General features: G+C 37.7%; 1 protein-coding gene across 4 annotated transcripts in view; it reads left to right on the top strand.

Annotated features, from left to right (window-relative positions):
* Positions 1 to 21817, top strand: part of LOC107755909 (synaptotagmin-1-like) — a 246790-nt gene that overhangs the window by 160738 nt on the left and 64235 nt on the right. The gene's annotated exons all lie outside the window — the stretch shown is intronic.

The raw sequence follows: 21817 nt of genomic DNA, 5'->3' as shown, positions 1-21817 counted from the left end.
TATATATATATGTATATATATATATATATATATTTTTTTTTTTTTTTTTTTTTTTTTTTTTTTTTTTTTTTTTTTTTTTTTTTTTTTTTTTTTTTTTTTTTTTTTTTTTTTTTTTTTTTTTTTTTTTTTTTTTTTTTTTTTTTTTTTTTTTTTTTTTGCTCCAGCTGTTGTTTTTTTTGCTCCAGCTGCCATTGAACTGACCTCTGTTCCTGTTTAAACAGCCAGCCAACATGTAATCTTTGTGTCTTCAACCAATTAGATGAGATTTCCTACTGCTTGTCCTCTTGCAGTCACCTAAAATGTTAAATAATATTTTTGGAGTGGGGTACGAACATGCTATTACACATCTGCTTACACTCTTAAAATTTAAGGTGCTTCATTATGCCATAGAAGAACCTTTTTTGTCTAAATGGTTCCATAAAGAACCTTTAACATCAGAAGAACCTTTCTGTTTTACAAAAGGTTCTTTGAGGCGAAAGAAGGTTCTTCAGATTATAAAAAGGTAAGAAAGAGATGGTTCTTTAAAGAACCTTTAAATGAATGGTTCTTTGTGGAACCAAAATGGTTGAAAGTGAGGAACCTTTTAAGCACCTTTATTTTTAAGTGTGTACTATAAAAATTCTATAAAAATTTAATTATTATTATTAACAAAAACTTGCATAAAAATGTCTGAACTTTTGGAAGTCCAAGTCAAAAAAGGAAGTAGAAATGGAAGTTGAATGCATTGCATTGTGGGATACATAATCTCAAACAATGTGCAGTGTTTACATCATCCAGGTATTCATGCCTGAAAATCGCATTCTGTGAACATTAAATATATGTACTACATACTGTGGCAGTATTGGTTGTCTGTTATCATTCTATTTCAAACATAACCATGTTCCACTTAATTAGTTTGATTAAAAATTATGCAATGTATGCAAGCCATGTTGCCATATGTCTCCAGAGTAATTTTGTGCTATACATTCTTATTTAACACCTGCACACATTAATTAGATTTAAAAAGCAGTGGCTTATGCATGCAAGACTCAGTCATGTCTCAGGAGTAATTATTTTTTGTTAGGAATGTTATTCATACGTATAGAACTGTATATAAATATATGAAGCCTATACATAAGCCACAAGCTTAAAAGATGTTGACTATGAAGTAGGCAACCTTGTGCGTAATTAGTTCAATGTTTAACAGAGGTCACACAGTGTGCATTAACCGCTCAGATGAGTCATATGTTGACTTCCTTATGGGTCATTGAGCTAAATCGCTTCATTCTACACAGTTGACACGTACTTCCTGACCTCCAAATAACACTAATGACCTTGCGATTGTAAGATCTCTAATCTCTGACACCCTCCAGTCTCCAGTAGCTTTTATAGCTGTGCATTTACAATGGCTCAGAGCTGCATGTCAAATAAGTCAAGATCCTCCAGTCACTGTGCCCTAATTAAAGGCAAGGGAGTGCTTTCTTAAGAGCCCAGTGATGGATTGAAATCTTAAGAGTCATGACTGTATCGATGAGAGGAAAGGAGCCCTTCTTATCTCTAAATGTTCTCCTTTTTCTTCCTCCGTTTGCGAGCACGCTTCTGCTTGCCGGCATTGACATGTTCGCTGGGGAGAAAGATTATGCGGGAGTGGAGAGTAATTACGGCTCTAAGCTAGCCATTTGTGCGGCCTTATCAGTCAAATGATCGCGGTGTGGATCACATTAAAACACAAAGGCCGAGGCATGTCCTAAATGCAGTTTTCCATGACCCGTTACTCCATCTTATCTTCTGATGGCAGAACGTTTTCTTCAGTATCACCCTTGACCAATTTCTGAAAGGATATTTAGAGTATGAGTAAGTTTATATGACAATATAGCTATTTTTAACCCAGAAATATTGCCTATATGCATACTTGTGGATCATCAACTGAAAAAAAAGATACATTCTTCATTGTATTGGATTATGAAAGCAGATTCACATTACATAATATAAATTTGTGTTACATTAGAGAAATCCATTATATGATTTAACAAGCCTCGTTTGATTCCATTGTGCCATAAATCAATAAGAAGCAACCCTTCTTATCACCCACAGCTGTTATAAAAGTCCTATTTATAATTGCTGACCTGTGATTGCACATGAATGCTGTATGCTTATATAGGTTGTCACATAGGATATATATTTTTTTTTTCTTTTCTTGGCGTTGTCATATCCTTTTACTTACATGGCCTAAAGTCATCTGAAGAAGCTTGTGTTTTGATGTATGTGAAGAAGTTATAACCTTGTGAGTTCTGCAGGAGCTGGGTGATAGTTCAACCAAAGATGAAAATTCTGTCATCATTTCCTCACCCTCGTGTCGCTCCAGATGACGCAATGACACGGGGGTGAGTAAATTATGGAAATGTCATTTTTTTGCCTGAACTGTGCCTTTAAATTTAATAGCAATCAGAAGCGATCACATTAAAACACAAAGGCCGAGGCATGTCCTAAATGCAGTTTTCCATGACCCGTTACTCCATCTTATCTTCTGATGGCAGAACGTTTTCTTCAGTATCACCCTTGACCAATTTCTGAAAGGATATTTAGAGTATGAGTAAGTTTATATGACAATATAGCTATTTTTAACCCAGAAATATTGCCTATATGCATACTTGTGGATCATCAACTGAAAAAAAAGATACATTCTTCATTGTATTGGATTATGAAAGCAGATTCACATTACATAATATAAATTTGTGTTACATTAGAGAAATCCATTATATGATTTAACAAGCCTCGTTTGATTCCATTGTGCCATAAATCAATAAGAAGCAACCCTTCTTATCACCCACAGCTGTTATAAAAGTCCTATTTATAATTGCTGACCTGTGATTGCACATGAATGCTGTATGCTTATATAGGTTGTCACATAGGATATATATTTTTTTTTTCTTTTCTTGGCGTTGTCATATCCTTTTACTTACATGGCCTAAAGTCATCTGAAGAAGCTTGTGTTTTGATGTATGTGAAGAAGTTATAACCTTGTGAGTTCTGCAGGAGCTGGGTGATAGTTCAACCAAAGATGAAAATTCTGTCATCATTTCCTCACCCTCGTGTCGCTCCAGATGACGCAATGACACGGGGGTGAGTAAATTATGGAAATGTCATTTTTTTGCCTGAACTGTGCCTTTAAATTTAATAGCAATCAGAAGCTTTTTACCTCTCTAAAGACCTTGACTCTGGATCCAGTGTCTTGAGCTGAGCAGAGAAATGAGTAAATGAGAAAAAAAACATCCTGAGGCCACATCACATCTCGCTCTCTCTCTTTCTCTCACCATCTCATCATGATTAACGGCAGCAGATAAATTTCATGCATTATTCATCCACTCTGCCACCTTCACCTGCAGAGTGGAGGCTGATTTTCAGGTGCCGCTTTGTTCCTAAAAAAAACTTTAGCCACAATGACAGTTTGATAAAATCAGCTCCCTCAGGGCCAGTGTTCTCACTCATTTAGCTCTTACTGGCAGGCCGAGTCACTCCTAACGCTTGTGGATCTGCCCGCGAGCTCTTTTCCATCTGGAGAGATAACCAAAAAAGATCAAAATCAAAAGCATGCATTCATCAGCTTCAACACAGAATGCTACAGTCCATGATGTATTCAGATTATACCCACATTAATCCATATTCAGAAGTAAATTTATATCACATTAGTGGCACACATCATTTTATTTCGAAATAATATTATTCATTTTATTTTGAAAATATTTTGTGTAAAATAAAAGATATCATTTTTCATAACATATGGGTTTGACATCCGTGCACAAAATAGCTGTATGTAATGTAGCTCTTGAGTTGAAGGTTAAATGTGTCATTTCTGTGTCAGTCGTGCCACCAAATGGAATTGCGACATTTTAAGAGTTTTATTTATTTTTATTTTTGCCATTGGTCAGACAACATATACAGGCACATATTGTCCTGGAAAGTATATAATAAGCCATGCTGCCCAGATTTCTTTCTTTCTTGTTTTTTGACCCAATTTATTATGTATGCCTCTATAAATCAATTACTGTAGATTAAATTTGATTAATTTTGTTCCTTGTTAATCTAACACTCACCCAACAGTTCATGAACAGAACAGTTTTGTTTAAACTAGAGCCACAGCTCATAGCACTGGGTCTTGGCATGGCTTGGCTGTCAGTGTAAATCATTCACTAGCCAACTGAGATGATAAAGCCCTGGGAGAAATGAATTACCTAGGATGCACCGCGTGTGCCAGGCACAGACAGGATGAGATAGTGACTAGTGTTGCCCACCTACCTGTTCCACAATCTCTGGATTCGGCCAGTGCGAAAGGAGCCTATCACTGGTAGTAGTGCGGTCAATAAGGAAATGAAAATGCGAGGGGTGTGTATGGCATGACTATAATAAATGCCCTGAAAAACCTTGAGCTGAAGCGGCACAGTTGAGGGCCCAGCCTTACCTTTTAATGGAGCCCTTGACAGAAATTTGCATTAGTGCTGCAGGCGACCCATTCTGTGTACTATGCATAATGCAGTCTATTGGGGACATGCACACACACATACACACGCATAGCTGCTCTCATAACAGTCACAGAATTCAGACATTTAGCCAAGCATACTGCAGATGCATTATTGATAGGGTCGATCTTTTCGATTTCCAAAATGCACTATAACAGTGGTTCTCAAACCTGTCCTGGAGTATCCCCAGCCTTGCACATTTTGTATGTCTCCCTCATCTATCACACCTGATTCAACTCATCAGCTCATTAGTGGAGACTGCAAGACCTGAAGTGGGTGTGTCAGATATAGGGAGACATACAAAATGTTCAGTGCTGGGGGTACTTCATGGAGAGGTTTGAGAACCACTGCACTATAATATAGGGATAAAATATTATATGCATGTTTGAACATACAACACTAGAGAAAAATCAAACACATACAATTTCTGAAGTACAACTACTATACATTTGTTCACATGCCGTGCATGCCTGATTACCGTGTCACCTTGCCCAATTTTTTTTTAAATGTACCTTTTTTTGAGGGCCAGTCCATTCATCAAACACCATCATGCAAAGTCCAAGGATGTGAAAAACATTCCTATTGGGCTTAGTGAGAGAATAACCAGACTGAGGGGACAAGCAGGGTGAGACATAGCCTGCGCCACATGGCCATTTCTGCTGTCATTCCACCATCGCCAATGGCTGCAGTGCCATGCCAGGATACTGAACGCAGTAGCAAATCAGAGGTAATCTGGAGGTTGAGGACAATGGCCACCCGGGCTTACATTGTGTGCGGGAGCTTTTAGCAAATTCCTGGCAGGATTTTTTTTTTTTGGATGCAAAACAGCAGTCTGCATGAACAAGCAAAAATTCTCACATGGATAATTCCTTTTTGAAAGAGAAACACAATATAAAATACTAGTAATAATAAATCAGAATAATTAAAATAAAATAAATCATTTCTTTATAAAAAATAAAAGGGTTGTGTCGGTTGTGTTCAATGTCAGCTATTCATTGAATGCTTATCTTCAGCTTAATATTGGTAACAATTTGCAGTATTGCAGTAACATTATCGAATGTTCATTTGTATAATTTGAAATGTTAAAAATGTATTAATGAATGTAGAAATGCACATTAATTAAAATTAATAAATACTGTAAAAGTATTGCTCATTTTTAGTTCATATTACCCATTACTTTTCTAGCTCATGATACCTAACGGTAACAAATTCAACCTTATTGTAAAGTGTTACATTCATAAATTCCCCCCTTAGCTTATACGTTCTGCAGAACCACTAAACAAAAACGCTGAAAATAAAACCTCTGAGCTTGTATTTACTTCTGTAGCATCTCTGTTTGGCCACATGTGTGTTTATGGCCACTGAAGCATGCTGGGAGACATGAGGCTGCAGGCAGCACAGTTGAGCTGGCAGCCGGGGATAGAAGGGGGAAGTGACCCGGCGTCACGTTTCACTGCACACGATGCAGGGTGGACTGGGAGTATTGGAACACCCAATCAGCAGAGAGGAACTAATAAACATGAGTCACCGCCAGGGCCTTGTGTGCGCTCTAGCAGTCCAAACCGAATGAACCCGGGGTTATATTGTGGAAGAAGAACACATTAAGGTCATTCTATTTATTTGTTTATGGTTGTCATTGGATATAGATCTATTCAACAAATAGTATTTCTGTTTACTAATGTAAATGGTACTTTCTGACTTGACAACCCCTGTAATGCGGCTTGCATGTGGGTGTAAGTGAGAAAGCCTCTGCTAGCGGCAAACCCCTAGAAATTGGTAAAAGCATCTATCAAAGAGAAAATGGACAGAAAATTGTAGGCAAAGCAATTTTTCTCAAATAATATCACTACAAAACATCACCTGAATGTCCGGCATTGGTTTTAGCTTCACTAGATAGATAGATAGATAGATAGATAGATAGATAGATACTAAAATATAAGTGTTTATATTTAAAATGTTTATGCTTCCATTGCCGTTCTTCTCCTCACTGTTTGGGGTGGGGAGGACTGTCAGACAGCTCTGCCGCTGGCTTATCTCCTCCTGCAATGTTTACAGATCTTGTTTTTCAGTGTGAACGATTCGTCACTTTAGAAGCACAACTTTGAGCTTCTCTTTAGCAAAGTGTCACTCTTTTATCTGCTTCTATCTGAGCCATGCCTGGGGAGCCCATAATAAAAATGTGTTTACTTGAATACGTCACAAACAGAATTATGGCTGTGCATACATTTTCTTATGGTCTTTACACCAAGATATTTTGTTGCCATGGCAACAACAATCCCTTGTACGAGGTTGTGGTAACCAGTTACTAGTTATTGGAATTATGTATCGATTCACCTCAAGGAATTTCACTCTGTACACACGAGAGAACAAAGATGCACTTTGTAGTTCAGCTGACCTATAAAGGCAGAGCTGCTTCAGGTTTATTTATAGAATTGTGGTAGAAGGAGGGGTGGATGTGTGTGTGGGTTGAGGGGGGTGTCATTCAGATAGACGCGACTGCACTGATGTAAAAAATCTATAAAAAGAGTCAGATTCGTCTTCCAATTCTCCACCTAGATTGTTAAAAAAGATTATTTCAAAGACAAGCTCAATTTCCAGCATGCACATCTTGAAGGAAGAAGGATGTACTCTCAGAACGAATTAGATCATGTCTTGTTTGAGGAAACGCACGAGCTACATAATCTAATCTAATGTTGCTGCAGTTTCCTCCACAGTATGATTTGATGGCAGCAAACATGCCCTCTAAAATACAACTTCATTGAAGTGTTTGGCTTGCCATGTGCCATTACGCGGCAGGGGGGGCCGTGTCCTTGCCATATTTCGAGCACTGAAACAATCATTTTTCCAGCAACATCCTGTCTCTTCTTCGCAGAAATATGCCAACCAGGGTGGAGTTGCACCCTTCTAGCTATAATCAGAGCATTTTCTCCCGATTCATTCTGTCTGCCTGACTTGAAATATGACATTATTGGTATTTAGAAGCTCTTTAAGCTGCAAATGCACGCTGATTTGGTGCAAAGAGGGGAAAGGCACTGAATGCCTGACAGGATGTTTTCAGCAAAGTGTAGCCTGTATCTGTCACATCCATCTTATGATAACTAACGATCCCCACCTTCAGCACAAGACGAATGGTCTTATTATTGGAAGGAGTCATTCAAAATAGGATCATGTCAAGCATAGCAAATGCCTGCTCAACAATATACAGACCTGTGGCTTGAAGTACAAAGAGTTCACAATATATTCAGCACACATCTGAGAAATTGTCAAGCGGCACTGGGCACATAGAAATAAACACTGGTGGATTCAGGATTAAAACTGCTCCATCTCATTTGGGAGGTTGAAATTTCCCATATTGTTGAAAATCTACATTTAAATGTATAGTGGGAATATGAATGATTTGTCAGTGTTCCAAGTCCTAATGTCCTAGAATTCAGAAGGTATCATAATCATGCTGCTTAATTTCTTTGCAGCCTTCAAATTGGGAGTATACCTATAATGCCTAAAATGCTTCCTGCGTAGGCAGTTCACTAGATTTTGGTAAACCGTCTTAGAGTTCCATATTTATTCCCTGATGTATCACAGCTAATAGAAGTGCTGTGGCACTACCTCAAACATTTCCTGAACTGCTATAGCTAGTACACATGTAAAACAAGCTTGGGGCTATATTATATAGTTTGTTTGCTTAACATTCGGTGTGATTGTTCTAGTGTAGTAAATAAACAGTAAGAGAACAGAAAGGGAAAGAGAGAGATGAGCCAGGCACACAGTGTTCTCCCTGCTGGGAAATTAGTGTCCATGTGCATAATTATGGGATTAACTAGATGAGGAGTGATTACTTTCTATTTTGTGTATGAGAGTCAAACAGCATTGTGTGCACTAGAAAACATCCCCTCCCGCATTGACCATCTGCAAACAGCCTCCATTTCAAATTCGATTACACCAGTAAACACACTGGTTTGTCTCCCAAGAGCAAGTAGAGGATGTAACTGATGAGAATTCACAGAGGTAACACCTCAGGCTGACCTAAACGGCAGAAGGTCAGGGATATCAATATGCTTTTTGTTTAAATGGTGTATTCGTTTGAGTCATTTAAAGAGATTCACGATAAAAAAAAAAGACTGTTTTAAAGGAATTAGTTACCCCAAAACATAATTTGTGTGTCATTCTAAATCCATTAAACTTTCTTTGAACTGTGGAAAACAAACAAAAAAGGTTAATTTATCAGTAATCTAGACACTCTTTTTTTAATATAATGAATATATTCCAAGTATTCTGAAAATATATGATTGCTATGTCTTAAAAAAGCTCATGTGGGTTCGTACACATTGTCCATAAAATTCAATATTGATCATCATGAAACATTCAAGAACAACAGGTCACACAAAGCTATTGTTTAGCTTTGAAATTGTGCTTTTTTGATCATGGTATGCTTTCATTTTATGGAATACAGCAGATTGGACATTCTGCAAAAGTTTTCCTTTTGTGTTCCACAGAAGACAAACTCGTACAGGTTTGAAATAACATGAGGGTTAGTAAATGATGACTTCTTTTTTTTTCTTTTTTTTTTTTTCTTCGATGAACTACTCCTCCATATGTGCAGTGTGTGGTATGGCTTGGGGCATTTTGTAATATAATGTTTTCTCTTTGATGGTTATTTAGTGAGCCGGATGCCATTTAAGTCACTTTAAGAAACTCAAATGTAGAGTTCGCATCTGACCTCTCAAAGTGTTTCTCTCACTCAGGTGCTGCTGCATGCTGGCACATAGGTTGCCTGCCCTTGGTAACAGCTGTGAAATATACAGCTCATTTCCACTGTGCTGTTGTTCCTTTTTTCTTTTTCGCTGAGCTTGTCCGTGGCTTTCAGGGCAGGCAGCTTTTCACAGTGTGTTTATGCAGCCTGTCAGCACCTGAGATCTGCTGAGCTGGCTGCTCCGGGCTCTTGCTCCACACAACCCAGCAACGGTCAATCTCAGCCAGCTGGACGAGAAGGTTGCGTCAAGGTCATGAAGGTCAAGAAGTTCCCAGCATGGGCTTCTGAAGTAAGATTTCTATTTACATAGTCTACAGATTAGCAATGGTGACATATACAGCAGGATTGACAGAACAGCGCTTGGAATCTGAACGACATGCCCGAGCCGCGGGTTGCCAGATCGGCATGGCTGGTGGACTTTACAGTGGCATGAGAGAAAGATGCAACGTGTCACAGTGTGACACAGATGCACGCTGATGGAAGTGAGACTGACAAGCTTGCAGGCGCACACGGACTTGAAATGGCAGATTGCTCCTTGTTGAGGAAGGTCTATTTTTGGGGCTACACCAACACCCACTCTGTGGGTGACGAATGCAGCTGACTACATTCACACCTTATGGAATTTATTGAATTATACAAAGCTTTGAACTTCATTTACCTGAAGAGAATATACATTGATCTCAAGATCGGTCATTTATAATGTCAAAAATATCAAATCTGTCCACCCATTTTATTTTTCTTGAACATTTATGTGCCAATCAACAAAGCTGCTAAAACTGTTGTCTGCACAGTCAAAGTCTTTTCAAAACAGGCAGCACCGTTCTAGCCTTCCGTCCCCTGTTGCTCAGAAACAACTCTGTAAAAGCTTCTTCCGCTCAGTGGTCTTCAAAGGGCCCCGGACAGCACCGGGCTTAAAAATACCCCTGCCCCAAGTGTGTTGGGAGAGATGCTTATCTCTGGTCCCATGTTTTCTGCTCCCGTGGCGATCCACTGGAAGTGATACCCTCCTGGCAATACTTGCTTATTAGCATGCAGATTTAGGCCAGCCTCTCCTGATAACACTTCTGAAGCTATTGAGTTGATTTTTCAATTTTGCACTGCTTATCCCCCGCTTCCCTGCCCATAATGAAAATTCCCATCTTGACTATCACCAAGAGTGCGTGCGAAAGAGCTGTGTCGCTAATAACTACCTTTCTCTGAGCAACACCCTCTCTGACAAAGGTATGCAATCACTTCTTGTTCTTGTCTAGCATTGATTGCGAGACATCGCTTGAGCTTGCAGTTGTTCTATCATACAGTATATTTACTGTCATAAAGTAAATTGCAACTTAAGTAAAGCGAATGCAGGTTGCTTGAGCAGCAAATCTCCTCTCTAAACATGTTTTAAAAGGCCATGTAGACTTGTTTGAGTGACAAAAATGCTAGGTTTAACATCTTTTGTTAACCAGAAAGGCAAATGTTCTTTAAAAGGCTTCTCAGTCCTTTTTATTTTTGTCAAAGAGATAGTTCACCCAAAAATGAAAATTCTGTCATTGATTACTCACCCTTGTGTCGTTCCAAACCTGTAAGATCTTTGTTCATCTTCGGAACACAAATTAAGATATTTTTGATGAAATCTGAGAGCTTTCTGACCCTGCATAGACAACAAGGGATCTACCATGTTCAAGGTCCAGAAAGGTAGTAAGGACATTGTTAAAATAATCCACGTGACATCAGTGGTTCAAACATATTTTTATGAAGCTACGGGAATACATTTTGTGTGCAAAGAAAACAAAGATAATGACTTTATTCAACAATCTTTTATCTTAATTTGTGTTCCGAAGATGAATGAAGGCCTTACAGATTTGGAAAGACATGAGGGTGAGAAATTAAGGACAGAATTTGAAGTGAACTATCCCTTTCAGAAGAAAAGTTCTTTAGGTGTTTTTCTTAGATGATGGTCCCCAGTTCTAGATGCTGGTGTTTCCATCAAGACTTTCTTAGTCAACCAGCCTCTCCAAAAAAAGAACATGCTGGTCGACTAGTCTAACCAGTAGAAAACCAGCTTAAACCAGCTAAGCTCAAATGCTGGTCCAATCAGAACTTTTCAGAAAGAATATGTAGTGTATGGCTAAATAAAATTGGTTGTTTATCATTTCATTGGGCATGAAGAAAAAGAGCAAATAAATATGACGTTATAACATGAGGCTGTGCATTTGTTTTATTTGAAAGCAGTCATTTGCAATTAGTGTGATCTGTGGAGGAAGCATATACTGACTGAAGGAGCCATTTTATAACATGGCTGATTTCTTTCTCAACTCCCTCTCGGGCTGACTAACAGCTTGTTCAGTCAAGGGTTATCAGCTGCAGATGGTTTCAGACAATAAACATGATCAAATACGGGGGCGGTTTCACCGAGGCGTCCTGGCTGAAACATGGTTTTGACGATCTCTAGTCTCTATACATCCCTTTTCATTTGGTTTATTCATTCTTTCTATCTATCCTTCTCCTTAATCAACCCATTTTCTGTCTGCTTTTTCTATCCTCTGGATTACCATTATACAATTTGTTCTATTCACTACAGGACATCAAGAGCTTGGACGGATAAAACACATCAAAACTGAAAGAATGAACTCTGAATCGGCAGTGTTTCAGTCTATTACCTGCTTTTCCACTCAAGGTAGCTTCTAAAGCAAAGACCTTTCAGTGCAATTCACAATGTTCCAATGTGACAATGCAGTAAAGAAGCAATGAGGAGACCTTCAGTGCAAGGGAATGGATTATGTTCTCATTATTCATCATCTTTGAAAATAACTCATTCAGTTTGTGAGTCTGGGTACTGAACTGAGTCTGTACTGACTATGGACAGATAAAAGGACTACTTTAACCAAATTTAATACATCGGTTGCATCCAGGTATATTTAAACAATTTGGGTGTCATGCTGTGTTTGATGTCAGGGATTCCAACTTGCATTGGTTCTCAAATGTTTTTGAGTAAATAACTTTTAACTTCCTTCCTTTCTTCAGAAGACTTGCAATATAGCATAAAAGGACTCTTTTATGGACCATCTTTATGATACATGTGTGGTTGAGTTTAGTCATTTTTGGAGCTCCACAGTGCCATTTACCATTAAATTTATTTTTATGGAAAAGTGTACCTAAGAAAGTTTCTATAATTCTTTGCTGAATAAAGTCTTAAATCCAAAGTTCTGTCATGAAAATCTAGATGGCGCAGTCAGATAGGTTCTAACACAGTCTTACCTAATGACATCATTATTCACACAGTGCAGCTGATAGGTTCTTTTCGTATCAGCAGCCAATGAGCAACAACATTCAAATATTCGGCTAGCTATAGTGTAGTCTCAGCCTCAGACGTCACGCCCACAGACTGTTGGTTGAATGTCTGATGTATATGGCACACAAAACTGGAAACACTTCAGGAGTTTCAAAGTCGTCATTGGATTTATTAAATTATACAGGATTTCCAGTAAATATGTGTTACCGTTCCGCATGAAAACATAGATGCCAGGATGCCAAACCCCTCATGGAAGAAGAAAGCCGTCATGTTTACAACTGTGATGAAGATCGCTTATCAAAATCAACTAAATGCTGGATTTTCAAAAGTATGTGAAATATTTAAAGTTCACGGCACAGAATCTTTAAAATATGTCCAAGAGTTTTACACACCGGTCTGTTATTGTGGGGACATTTCCACGCCTCCTAAACATGATGCGGCACAAAACAAAACGTGATTGGTTGATTTACCTGTCAGTCATATGGTCTTTTGGGCAGGTCTTGACCATTCAAAGCGGTCAAGGTGCCCAGACCTTTTGCCGTCAGTCTGAAGGTCTGGCTAAGCGAGACTAGCTGTAGCACTGCTTGCTGTAGCAGTTGCAGCACACTTCACCTTCCCCACACTCCACCTTCCCCAGCTCTACCTGTATAGATCAGCTACATGGTGGTTTCATGTATGTTATATATGGGGGTTATTTTAAATATGTTATATGTTCAACAGCAGTATTTCTTACATGCTCACAGAAGCATGTTTGTGAATGTATTGGCAGCAATACTTGCTCTGCCGCAGCAGCAGCGTAGCAGATCTATTCCGCCAAGACCAAACACATTAACATTGTCATGTACATTACCAAGCTAAAACTGTCTGAGAGTTGTCATGACAGAACTGGTTTGGAACGACATTAGGGTGAGTGAATAATGACAGAAATGAAAGAAACCTTTACTACTATTTATTAGGGGTGTAATGATACACGTATTCGTATTGAACCGTTCGGTACGAGGCTTTCGGTTCGGTACGCATTACAAACCGAATGATTAATTGGACTAATCGATCCTATTACATTTGGAAAATAAAAGAGCTTAAAGTGTGAAATATAATGTTCTCAGTGCCACTGTGCTCAACAAGACAGCCGAAACGGCGTAAAAGGCAACGTGCTGTCTGCCCCGTGATAACCTCCCCTTGCTGGGGTGCATCGAAAGATGACGATCTTGTATCAACAATAGCCAGAGACATTGTCAAAAACATCAATTATTGGCAATATTAAGAGGATTTGGCATTTCCAGCTAATGTAGGCCTGTTACATTCTTATATTTTTAAAAGGCCTATTATTATTATGAAGTTACTTTTATTATTAAATTAAAATTACAATTAATTTGCCCCGCAATAACTACCGCATAACTGACGCGCTGCGAGGATAACAAAAGATATTTAGCCTACTCCTCAATTAAAATGTTTTTAAAAACAGTCTTTTAAGGTCTACAATGAATTATATGCCTATAATTAAAATATTAACACTGCAGTCATCGATAAAAATCTATGAAATAAAAAGCTTTTATTCCAAGCACCGACTTTAAAAAACAACCTGTTTAACACAAAATACATTTCTTCTCATTTTTTTTTCACTATGTACGGGCCACAAGAGAAATATTAAGGGAATAAATTAAAACAGTTAGCTATATACTAGGGCTGTGAATCTTTGGGTAGACAGCGAATCGATTCAATACACGATTCATAGGTTTTCGATTTGATTCGAAAACTATTTTTGCAAATTCAGAACGATTCAATTTATAAGCTATAAGAAATCAAATACACTGCTGGACAATAATCAATCATTTGTAATCTATAATTTTTTTCCTAATGGCAATTTTATGATTGTTTTATATACTACAAACAATTATTACAATTTTCTGCACAGAATAAGGTAGAACATATACTTTATTTCTGTACTGTAATAAATTATATGTCAATTAGCACTGCATCATTCATACATTTTATTTATTTATTGTTTATTGTCTTAATGTTTCATCATTTCATTCTGCTTTTTATTCAGATTAGCTGCAGATATAGCCTGGCACTTCTTAAGTTCTATTAGCGTGAGATCACTTCTCTTTCAGTGCGAAAACTTCTTTATCTTATTTTCATAGAATAAAATGCTATAGTAGGCTATTTAACTTTTCCTCTCCATCGGTGAATGATAATTCTAAAAGAAAACGCACCGGATGTATGTTTGCTATAGCAACTAACGCTACTTTCATGCATCTGATTATCAGATAAACCTCGCGCTCTTATTTCAAGGTTGTTGTTAATGCTGTGGTTATTTTAACAGTTTCCTTCGTACATTCGGTCCAACGACATTGTTAAAACACATTTATCATTCAATGGAACTGTGCGTATGCTTTAGACACTTACATTTTTGCTCCGTCCATGCAATAAATGTGCAGCCTTCGACTGCTCAGGTAATGTCATCGGTATGATCTAGACCCATTGAAAAACTACAGAAAAGTAAAACTACTTCACTTTAGCATTACTGGCCACGAGTACTAATGAAAGATCACACAGCAGCTGCTCAAAAAATGTGTCAGTGAGACGAACGGAGCGGTAAATAGTGGAGCGCGTGAAGGAGAGATGCGAGGGCACGAACACTGTTCAAGGTCTCCATTAATTCATGCTTGTAGTAATGTAATATATTTTGAAAGCATTAAATCGGTATAGAAATCGCGATTCATTCGATTCTTAGCATTTTAAATCGATTACTGTCTGAAATCGATGATTCACGATTCAAAAATCTATGTTTCAAGATCGATGCATATGCATCGTCAGGGTTTGTAATCGATGCATCTAGAAAACAAGTGAATCGTTACAGCCCTACTATATACCGTTATCAGCATATGTTGAAGTAGATTCGTCTCTGAGCGAGAATGCGGTGTCAGATGCCGAAAGCTCCACCATTACTCGGTCAGTCCGTTTTTGCTTTCACAGATTAAGACGTTCACCGGCATAACTCTTGCACAAAGTTTGCACGTTGCCTGTGTGATATCCATTGGCTCGCCTTCATAAAACAGAAATATTTTGGGTAACACTTTCTATGAAGCCCGTATTTATAATACATTATAAGGGTATTCTTAAGGCATTATAATGAATGCATAATGCATTATAAAAAACCTTATAACAGACTTTTGCAGCTACTTATTTCCTATATTTATATTATATTAATTGTAATTGTTTATAATTCATATAATATATTCATATAATTATTGGTAACAATTTCTATGAAGCCCTTATTTATAATACATTATAAGGGTATTCTTAAGGCATTATAATGAATGCATAATGCATTATAAAAAACCTTATAATATGTTGTATCATCTCATGAATATTCATAAGAACAGTTTTAATATATTATAATATTTACTTATTTGTGGTTATAGATTTTAAGAGTATGATGATTTATAACACAATGAACACATTGCATTCACTTTTACAATGGATTATATTTCTCATAGTTATAATGTATTATAAGTCTCATATCTTGCCATTTTTCTTATGCTACTTTACTTAAAGCGGTCAAAGACCACTTATAAGTAGTAGTATAGTGGCAATCGGCCGGAAGGCCACGGACCGGATTCGTGACAATATCAACTAGCGGTCATTCGAGTATTAGTATTTCTGCTACTGTAAATATTTGCTAACACTTTATTTTGATGGTCAACCAACAGATAAACTGACTATAAGTGTCTTTGCAAGTACGTCAACTTATTCTACCATACTAGATTCTACCATTCTTGAGCATACTAATACTCTAATGAGAGTTAGTTGGCATGTAGTTGCAAAGTTGCTTATAGTCGATTGATTAAGGGGACCATCAAAATAAAATGTAACCATATAAAACATTGAATTTTTTTCAGTTGGAGTATAAAGCTCACATCAATTAATTAACATTAGCTCCACAGGAAACACTCAAATAACACTCAACATCTAACCACTCACAAGCTGTAGTAAGATACTGTGCAGATCTTAAATAAACAATGTCAAGATATGATACAGTCCATTATTCTGTAAATTAATTAATTGTGTTTACCCCAACCAATTAGCACAGAGAATGGCTTGACTAATTGTGGTGGACTTTGGCTTGATTCTCTCGAAGGCTGCAGTTCTCCAAGCCCCAATGGCCTCTCGACTGATTAAGCCGTTTTGGCTCTACTGAGAGAGTTTGCTGATTCTTTACAAATACAAATACACATCACACAGTTAGTCAGTGCTAATCGTGGTATTCAATATGCATGAATTCATGTAATTCAGTATAAAACATGCTTTGTCAGCTCACCACAAAGCAGAGTGGGGCAATCTATCATTGTCTGACTATTGTCTACCAAATTGTGTTCAGATTGGATTTTTTTTTTTTATTGTGAAATCGGTTCTTGATTATCCAGCTTTGGAAAACAATGTGTTGATTCATGTTATGCAGAATTGTGAAAGAGGTTATGCAGTTTAATACTTAAACATTGGTTGCAGATGCATTATAAAGCAAGAGAAGCGTCTCGTTTCGTCCCATTTGGCTAATGATCATACGGAAGCAAGGGTCTACTTCAACAACGATGCTTTCTGATTGAAAACCACTCGGGAATGAGAAGGCATCTGATGAGGTCAATTGCAAACCTTTTCATGCAGCAATTTCTGCAACACAAGGTTGAAACGTGAACCCCTTCAACCCCCTTTACTGACTTCCACTCCACCTGCTTCATCTTCATTTTTCTCTTTGTTTCATTTCGACCTACCCACAGGATTTCTTTCAGACAGTATCAAAACTCATTCACCCTACCTAAGCAAGACTGATGTGCAGCCTTTACAGTTTTCGGCCAAATTTACCAGTTCTTTCTCCAGCAGTCCATTTGTTTATTTGACATGTATTGCTCCATATAGATTGTGTCAGGAACGTCTGGCGTGAAATTACAGGCATCCTCAGTCAGAGGCTGCAACCATGCATGATAAGGATTTTAAATTCATGTCGCTGTAGTCTTGAGATCTAATTCCCAGTTTCATCATTTGAACATGAAAATAAAATGTAGTGCCGCAAAAGAGCCAACTTTTCAAATAAGAAAATGAAAAGAATTGCTGTTCACCTTTGACTGCTGAAGAGAGAAAGTACATTTTATGATACCTTGTCCGAACGTGGTGGATCTCTTTCCTCTGAAGATGACAAGATTATTACTTCATGAAAAAATACTTCTGCTGCTTCAAAAGTCTCAGTCTCACTCTCAACGCTGACCCGTTTAGAGTACATTTTCAGTTTAATAAAATCACATTGTGCCTTTCTACTACTGCAGTAGTTATGCTATGGGATGAATAACTGGGATTTCAATTGATATCTTAATAAATCCATTGGACTTTTTTGGCTTCTTTTTGCATTTATGACTTCCATTGAAATGGAATCATACAGGAATTGTGAAGGATTGAGAGAGATGCTACTTATAATTCAGTCCTTCTGAAAGGAAGTATAAAGAAGCCTTGATGAGATCACCATCCAAACTGCTCTCTCGTAATAAATGTTAGCGAATAAGTCACTGAATTTTTTACGCTTCCTGCATTTCAAAACAAGATCCAAAATTGTGAAGCCACAGCGGAGGAAGTCATGATGCAGGTGCCGTGTCAGTTATGATGTCCTAAAAAACCATCAGAGAAATCTTTTGGGATAAAGATACAGAGGCTGTGGCATAAGCCCATATATCTATCTTCCCCCCAGTCTCATTCACCCAGCTCAAACAGAGTTTCCTAATGGAGCAATTTCAGCTATGCCTCTGGCAAACCCTCTCTTTCGTTCTCATCACCCTTTCCTCCCTCCCTTTCATACTCTCTCTATGCAATCCTTGGACAGGGCAGAAAGGAGGCCCCCTGGTGAGCATGGTCGGGTGGCTTGATGGGAAGCGCCGGCCTCATGGTGCTACTGATGCTAATGGCCTGTTTAGAATAACTGACACGAAGGAAAAGAACAAGTAAAAGAGAATAATTCTGCAGAAACTTCCGAGACACATTGTAATTGTACAGGCACACTTTTCTGTTTGCTAAAAGAGATTAACATAAGAGGCCTGCATGAGTGTTAAGCCTGAACATGACCTGTAAGCTAGAACCTGTGGCATTACCCAACCCATCCAGATGTAAGGAAGTAGACTTTTTTCACTGGCTCACAGATGTGTAAAAATAAAACATTTTATTATTTGTTTATTATTTATTACTTTTGTATCATTTAGAATGCATAGTATAATTCACTGCCTTTCAAAAGTATGGAGTTTGTAAGATATTATGTTTCTTGTGCTCAACAAGGCTGCATTTATTTGATCATAAATACAATAAAACAATATTGTGAATTAAACTATTTAAACTACAAACTGTTTTCTATTTTAACGTGTTTTAAAATTAAAATGTTATTCCTGTGATGCCATAGCTGAATTTTCAGCAATATTTACTCTAGTCTTCAGTGTCGCATGGTCCTTATATAAATAATTATAATATGCTGATTGGTACTCAATAAATTTTTTATTAATATGAATGTTAAAAACAGTTGTGCTGCTTCATCAACGTGATTCCTTTTTCAAGAATCTTGATAAATAGAAAGTTCAAAAGAACAGCATTTATTTCATTTAGAAATATTTTGTAACATTATAAATGGTTTTACTTTTAATCAACTCAATGCATTCTTGCTGAATAAAAATTGTAATTTTAGAAATGAGAAATGTTATTTTTAAACAAAAACAAACAAACAAACAAACAAACAAAAAACAGCTTACTTACCCCAAAATCTTGAACAATATTATGTATAATTATTTTTGTAGTACATGAAATCTAATCTAGTGGATTTAAATCTGTTCACTGAGGTAAAAAAATACAGATTTTCTTTTCAATGACTCTTTTTCTGTTGGTTACATTTTTGCACATCAAGCGAGTGTCTGTCCATCAGCAGATCCTCATTCACGATTCCTCATTCAGTATACAAGAGTTTGTCTTGTTCAGACTCACAACACTGACTTGTTCAGTAGGCCCACTTATATTCTCCTAAACAACCCACACACAAATACTGTTTTTGTGACTATAGTCAGCCCTTGAAGCAGTTACAGTACACACTCTCTTCAAATTGGAGAGAACAAAAACGCATATATAATATGAGCGTGAACATTTGGTTCATAAACAAAACAAAACTGATCTGATCCAAATTCATCAGTTTATTGGGTCTCACTGGGCTCAGTCCTGGTAGCAGACCTCTTATCTGCATAGATCACTAGAAAGAAAGATATCTCAGTGTTCTGGGAAAAGCACTAATAGCCACTTCTGGAAATGGCTTACTTTGAACCGAGCGAAAGTACATTAATGTTTTCAATGGCTAGTTTGATACCAGACTTGCACACAATGCTGGTGTTTACTCAAATGGATGTGTCCAAAGGTAAAATGAGGTCAGATTGAGTTTATAGGACATAATGACATGATGGCTTAGTAAATATTTTCTTCGTGCTGCAGCACAAAGACTCTAGGATTCGGTAACAGCGATGTCTTTCCTCTAAAGCAAACACACCCTAACAGAGGTCAGAACATATTCATCTTGGCTTAGTCTCTCTGTCTTCTGTCTCTCTGTCTTATTCAGTTACTCCCATTTCCAAAATACCACTCAGCCATGCTTAATTAATTAACAGGCTCGCTTAAATTTCCCACTGTCTGAATGCTGCACATTTAGAGAAATTAGTGCAGAAGAGAGGCCTTTAAAGGAACGGCTAAGCCTGCCACCTTACGATTCATTTGTTGGGAATTAGCAGATGGCTTTATTTGACAGACCAGCCATCTGAAACATTTAGCACTTGTTTTGTTCAGAGACGACGCTGCTGTGGGGAACTGTTTGGAGTTTTCACACCTGAGTGTGGTGCTGGATTGAACTATTTTGCACTTTTAAAGGTAACACTGTGACTGTCCATGTGATCCTATGGCGGTAATTGTCAGATTCACCCTGGTCAACGCTCAGGTCTGACTGCAGGTGGCGCTCTCACTTCCTCATTCTCTCTTTACTTGTGCCTCCCCTTCACTGGGCCAATGTCCCAGTCATTGAGCTGTTAAAAGAGGTGGGGATCGATAGGAATTACATTTCTCCTGCCATTTTTGGCATTGTAATTGGAGACGAGCCAGACGAGGTTATTTTTGTGGAGTCGATTGACAGGACCTTTTAGACACTGAAGCATCAAGACACCCTCCGCTTTTGACAATCCAGTTGCTACTATTACCAGTACCATCTCAACAAACCTATTCAGAAAGAGAGTGAGATAAAAAGAGAGAGGAATAGTGGGAGATCTTTCTAATGTTTTGCACAAACAAAAATCCTTTACAAAAACGCTTCAACAAGATCAATATCCCCACCCCCAGCATTAGTCAAATGGCATCTAAAATAGCATTTGAACAGAGGCTAGATATGAGCACACACACAACTCTTTCAGTGCAAATCAATGTTTTAAAATTCAATGCAATGCAAATCTTTTAGCATGCTGTTGGTACATCTTTGAATATTTATGTGACTCAGTAGTTTTGGAGTGTTTGTATGGATTTTTTTTTTTTTTTTTTTTGTATTGGCCATGTAAGGGTGAGGTGTGCATGTGCACTTTATTTTACCTAGTTTTTTTTTTGTTTACTAACATGGAAAATGGTCACCAAGTCTTGTTGGATACCAAAGTATTCATTTCCCTTCTTAAATGGTTAGTTCACCCCAAAATGAAAATTCTGTCAATAATTACTCACCTCCATGTCGTTCCAAACCCGTAAGACCTCCGTTCATCTTCGGAACACAAATTAAGACATTTTTGATGAAATGTGAGAGCTCTCAGACCCTGCATAGACAGCAACGCAACTGTAATGTTCCCAGGTCCAGAAACGTAGTAAGGACATCGATAAAACAGTCCATGTGACATCAGTGGCTCAACTTCAGTTTTGCGAAGCTACGAGAATACTTTTTGAGCGCAAAGAAAACAAAAATAACATAATTTTATCAACAATTCTTCTCCCCCGAGTTACGTCTTTTGCCATTTTAGAGAGTATCACAATGCATACGCACGCTTTCCCCTAAGTGTAAACAAAGCTGATTACGCAGATTACGTTCATGCGCGCACTTTCTCCTGAACGTAAACAACGCTGATTACATCAATTACGCTCTTGGGTACTCTTCAAAATGCCGGAAGACGTAACTCGGGGGAGAAGAATTGTTAAATAAATAGTTATTTTTGTTTTCTTTGCGCTCAAAAAGTATTCTCGTAGCTTCGCAAAACTGAAGTT

The sequence above is a fragment of the Sinocyclocheilus rhinocerous genome, unplaced genomic scaffold (genome assembly GCF_001515625.1).
Source record: "Sinocyclocheilus rhinocerous isolate Xijiao unplaced genomic scaffold, SAMN03320098_v1.1 scaffold412, whole genome shotgun sequence".
In the NCBI taxonomy this organism is placed as follows: domain Eukaryota; kingdom Metazoa; phylum Chordata; class Actinopteri; order Cypriniformes; family Cyprinidae; genus Sinocyclocheilus; species Sinocyclocheilus rhinocerous.
Note: the sequence above shows the minus strand (reverse complement) of the source record. Positions and strands in the feature narration are given on the sequence as shown.